Source organism: Lygodium microphyllum, chromosome 18 (genome assembly GCF_053477565.2).
Source record: "Lygodium microphyllum isolate KBCC chromosome 18, Lygodium_microphyllum_v1.1.10, whole genome shotgun sequence".
In the NCBI taxonomy this organism is placed as follows: domain Eukaryota; kingdom Viridiplantae; phylum Streptophyta; class Polypodiopsida; order Schizaeales; family Lygodiaceae; genus Lygodium; species Lygodium microphyllum.
In genome coordinates this window covers 12,760,359-12,765,915 of record NC_141152.1, presented here as the reverse complement: position 1 = coordinate 12,765,915, position 5,557 = coordinate 12,760,359, and the positions used below count along the sequence as shown (strand labels likewise).

General features: G+C 42.3%; 1 pseudogene across 2 annotated transcripts; it reads right to left on the bottom strand.

Annotated features, from left to right (window-relative positions):
* Positions 1 to 2,761: 2,761 nt before the first annotated feature.
* Positions 2,762 to 5,312, bottom strand: LOC148020596 (basic leucine zipper 23 pseudogene; annotated as a pseudogene). Of its 2 annotated transcripts, none has more exons than XR_015694567.1 (2): positions 3,954 to 5,312; positions 2,762 to 3,091 (listed from the first exon to the last, which is right to left on the bottom strand). The product of XR_015694567.1 is annotated as a basic leucine zipper 23 pseudogene, transcript variant X2 (transcript). The 2 variants fall into 2 exon arrangements; XR_015694566.1 differs by having other exon boundaries at positions 2,762 to 3,086; positions 3,954 to 5,310.
* Positions 5,313 to 5,557: the final 245 nt, after the last annotated feature.

The window sequence follows — 5,557 nt, the reverse complement described above, 5'->3', positions numbered from 1 at the left end:
GGACATTTGGGACTCATTAGGCACTTGATAGAGAGATGCAAATGCATCCCAAGCTTGCTTAGCAATTTTACAAGAGTGGATGTGCTCTTTTTATAAATAGAGTCAATAATGCATGAGTCTATGCATCCTTTTTGTCCCATCTAGACTTTCCTTCCACATACAATACCTCTGGCAAAGTTGCAAGTATATATTTTCCAATGCTAGGACTTGCCTTATCTTCCATTGCACTTTCAAAAGTAGTAGCAAGTGACTCATGCTAGTTCTTGATACAAGTAACAACACTCCACATCCCTTTAGCAACAACGTGTTGCATGACATAGACCACGATGGATACATGGCCACATAATGTGTGTCCTCAACATAAATGCAACATTACTCCTTGACATTTTGACATCTCGAATGCATCAATATATTGGTCAAGTGACAATTGTAAAGTGCCCCCATTTTGCAAAAGCAACACATTTGCTTTTAATAGGGGAATGATTTAGTTGCTAAACCTATATTACAAAATGAAAAGATTTCCATGATAAATATATTTCTCCAAGGCAGATAGGGTTATGTTTGATTCTATACAAAGGTGCTAAACCATAGCTATGTGCTTTTTGTGATTCCAACTAGATAGTGCAACACCCACATAGATCTTCGATCTACATACACAACATGACACACGCCATGCAAGCATACAATGAACCATAAAGGGATGGACATCAAGCTAACCTCCCAACCAAATACTCAAATGGGCTTGCACCCAAGCCTAAGATCCACAACATATCAAGCTAAGCTCCAATCGTAGGACTATTTTCCCATACCATCAGCCCACACCATCTTGATGTGTGGATGAAGTCGCCAAGGGTCTAATGTGTGGATGAAGTCGCCAAGGGTCTAAAATCCAACCATGGCAATCATACAAGAGATTGGACCCTTTGGTCCTTTTTATAGGATTCCATAACCACACAAGCTTGGAGGGCAAATTCACATAAGGTCCCTTAAGCACCCTAACATTAGGGAGATAATATCTAAGGATGTAACAAGTAATTTGTTATGACACTTAAGTATCTACTAGTAGGTTTTGTTTTCAACTTGGTGCCTTCTGTATATTTTGGCTAAGAAAAAGGTACCTTCTTGTGGCTATTTCTACCTATAAAGCTCAGTACATGACCATCTTTATGTCCTCAGTTTCATTTTTGCATGGCTACAGGTGGATCCTTCATTAAGAGATCTTATGGTTTATAATAAGTCATGGAACTTAAGATGTTTCAGCCAGCTTTGATGAGCATGCACAAGTGGGAGCAACTCTTGACATATGTGCTCTCCTAATTCACAAGGGATCTCCTGCATTGTCAGTTCAACAAACTCTCATGATTCACAGAGAATATCTTGTATTGCTAGCTCATTTTTTGGACCTGCTTTTCTCATGATCCAACAATGTTGTGCTCTCTTTGTTTAGTTGATCTCATAATTATTGGCTGATTAGTTTGGCTCTCATAGAGCCCCAAGCTGAACCTGTTTTTCTCCTGATCCCACAATGTTGTATTCTCATTGTTAAGTTGATCTGACAATTATTGGCAGATCACTTTGGCTTTCTCAAGGATGGTTTTCTGATTATCCATGGTCACTTATGCATCACAGAGCAATTGGGTTCAAAAGTGATGACTAAAAGGCATGCACCACCATATACAAGGCATCACAGTATTGATACAACAATTAAGGCAATTGAGTTTCTCTTTTAATGGCCATCTTTGAGTCGATATTTTGTTATCTTGTGCGTAAATGCATTGTATGCCAAAAGGTTAATGCATCAGGATTGATATATCTGTTGCCTATTCTAGATAGACTGAGGGAGAGCATAGCTATCGATTTTATCTTTAATTTTCCTGGGATACCTATAGAGAGCAATGGAATTTGGCCTATCATGTGCAGGTTCAGTAAGCTTGCCCATTTTATTCCAGTGAGGAAGAAAATAAGAGCAGATCATATGTAGAAGTTGATTTATGTACAACATCTTCATGATCATGGTATGGCACAATCTATCATCAGGTCGCTGGCAAAAATGTGTAGAGCTATGTTTGCAAGTCAGCCCTAGGTTTTCCCCTTATGGATGATGTGTGACAGCATCTGAATCAACACTTTTCCTGCCTGACAGCTTACCAAGTCATGGGGTATCAGATCAATGCTCAGTTCCTGTTTCCGGTCCATGCAGACTTCTCAAGATTCATGTAGATGAACTTGACCTAAAGCTGGGGCCCCATTATTTCCAGCAATCTCTCCATGGAGTACTTACAGAGTTTGGTGCCTTCTCTCACACTGCTCTCCCTGATTTATGCTCGATTAAGTCGCCTCTTCTCCATTGATTAGATAAGCATGAACTGCCTTCGACCCACAGCAACCTTATCAACTTACCAATCATGTTCTTGGCTCTGATACAGATGTAAGAATTTTGTGGCTAGTGGGAGCACCAACAGTTGAGGAGATGCAATACACACAGCTAGATGTTGTGTGACCAATTTTCATTGAATGAGTTTGGCCAAAGGGGTTCAAAACTGGCATGAGAAACCATATGTTATTTGTGTACAAGGCATCTCAGAACTCACCTACATGTGAGATGAGATCAGAGGACCAATGCATAAAATTACCTGGCGAATTACAATCTCTTCTATGAAAACTGGGTGACTCAGTCACCTGGCTAAGCACGCACCTGAAACTGGGAACACCAGCCAATAACCATGTACTGATTTCCTGTAAAGGGCATCCCAAATCCATCTTAGAGCTCTGCCATATCTCCATTATATACAAGCTAATGACATAAAAGCTCATTGGTTACAGTTTTCCAATGCTAGCATATGCAGTGAGCAATTTTTTTCTCGATTTCCTGCTGCTGATTCTGCAGCTGTTCATTTGTGAATCTCCTCTCCCAAGGCACAAATGTTCACAAAAAAAGATAACTGAGCTTTAAAAAACCATTCAAGAGAGTCCACGTGGTGCAATATAACTATCTCATTAGGATTCTGCTAGAAAGAGGAGAATTGGCAGTCCTTGCATAATCCTTCCAGTATGTGGGCTTTGATATGGACATGGGCTTTGCCGGGCTATCCTACATACAACACTAGTTAGTATGCTATATGAAATGGGAATAGCAAAACAAAAAGGTCGCATTTAATACACATATTGATCACGAGATGCCATATGGACTTTGTTTCATGAAGTGCATGAATTCATATGTCATGTGCTGCATACATCAACAAGAACATTTCACTGAACATATCAACACTGCACAGTTAGACTTCAAATCAGCTTGACCTAATACAATCTCCGAATATTGACTGAAGATTTCCTCTGCGCCTTTCAAAGAAATGGACGAAGTATGTAGCGCGTGTATATATAGTACTGAGAGTGATTAAGTAATCAGCATGCAAAAAAACCACAGATCAATCTAAATCAGATGGTTAAATATAAGATTACAAAGTCTTTCTTAAAGTCTAGCTTTCTAGGAGCGGTCCCTGTGGCCAGTTAGCAACCTTTAAGTGGTTTCAAATGACTTTCATAAGATCAGGTATACCAATTTCAGCATTTACTGCTCAACATGCAATCAGAGCCAAAAAAGCACACATGATTTACTTTGCAATGGACATGCTATTATTATGATTACACCATGCGTGCACTGTACCACTACCCATATCAAAGGGCACGCTAACTCCAGCATGTTTGTACATGTCATTTCATACTGATCCAAGGCAAAAAAACCTTCAATGTTTGCTTGCTGCAGTTTTACCACTGGTGAGCATCGGTGATGACATTGTCAAAAAGTAGAGATGCCACACGTCTATGTCTTGTAACAGAATGTGGCTAAATAAAACCTCTACAGCTAAAACCATTGCGTAGCTTCAGCCTCACTAGCAGATTCAGACCAACCAGAACAGGTGAAAACAGTGAGACAAGTTTTGAAGAGGACAAACCTCTAATCTGGAACGGCTGATCTGGCACAATCTGACGATCCTGTTCTGTTGTCAATCTTGCTGTCTTTCCTTCTCTGATTCTTCCTGCGGCCATGGCAGTTGTCCACAGCTGTATCACAGGATCTTCCAGAAAGACGATGCTCCTGTGGTGTGGGAGGCCCAGTTGTATTCCCCATCGATGAATGAAAGCAAGGGACGTCTGCATCGCAAGGCACATTGACAGCATTCAAAAAGTATCCACCGGGAAGGGCATGGCCCATCTGCAGGGCAGGGTCAACCGGCACTGCCTCAACAGATGCCACTGGCGGCCGCAGCTCGGCATCGATGCGTCCACGAAACTCGGACAGGAGCCGACGGAGGCGTACAACCTCGGCTTCAAGGGAAGCTTGAGCCTGCAATCGCCGGAGCAATTGCTGATTTAGGGTTCGGAGTTGCAGGACCTGCTCTTCCAGGAAGGCAGTATGGGCTTTCTTCTTCTCTCTGTATTTCCGGACCGCCTCTCGGTTGCCGAGGGGCCTCTTCTTGCTGGAGGAGAGGGAGGGCTCAGAGGGGGTGAATGAGCTGTGGTCCTTGTCTTCCAGGGGACCGAACAACTGGGTGTGTGTGTGGAAGCAAGTGTGGGTGTGGCTGTTGCTGTCAGGGCCCGGGGGGTTGCATGTGTGGGTGTGGGTGCAGGAGTGGGTGTTCTTCAGGAGCTCATCCAGGAAGCTTTCCATGGAGCCAGGTGTGGGGAGGTCACTGCAATCTGCAAAGAAATCCCTATCAGAGAAATCTACCTCTCCATCATCCATGGCTGATTCTCTATCTCTGCCCTGTCTGTTCTGTCTCTCTTTCCTCTGCTACCTGCTATCCGCTATCCTTGATATCTCTCTTTGACCTGCTACTTGTTCTCTCTTTTATCTGTTACAGATCTGTATTATCTGATATCTGCTAGAGATTTCGTTTACCTGCTATCTAGCCAGACTCACCTGTTAGTGCTGACAAGAGCAGGGGACACTTTCATAACCTAGAGGCAAAATTGATGATGATACTGTTAAAAACATAGCAAGCACACTTGTTCCATGGCTACTTTGAACCAGCCTTTCCTCTTGCTCTAAGAGGGAGCATACTCATGAGAGCTCATCTGTGACTGGAAGAGAGATGATGATGACAATGCAGAAAAATAGCAAGGACGCTTGTTCCATAGCTACTTTCCTCCTTGCCCTGTCCTTTTTTCTGTGTGTAAGAAAAGGTAATTTGCATGCGTCAGAGGTTCTGTTCCATTCAAGTATCAACTGTATCACTCCCATCGTCACTAGAACTATGAAAACTTCAAAAGGCACCCTAGCAAGATTCTTCCATGATGATGAGAGCATTGAAAAGATGGCCCTCAGCCTTTGCTTATCCTAGCCATCTATAAAACGACCTTCAGACCCTAAACATTAGCTATCAAATAAAAGGACCTTTGGGACCACTTTAGGGCTCTACTAACAAGAGCCAATTGGCTATGGCCCTACCACCTATAGAGGGAATCTGGATGGATATAAAGAATAGAGAACATCATATAAACAAGCATCATCATGTAATATATCTCCTTTCAAAAAAAGAAATAAAAGGTAGAATGC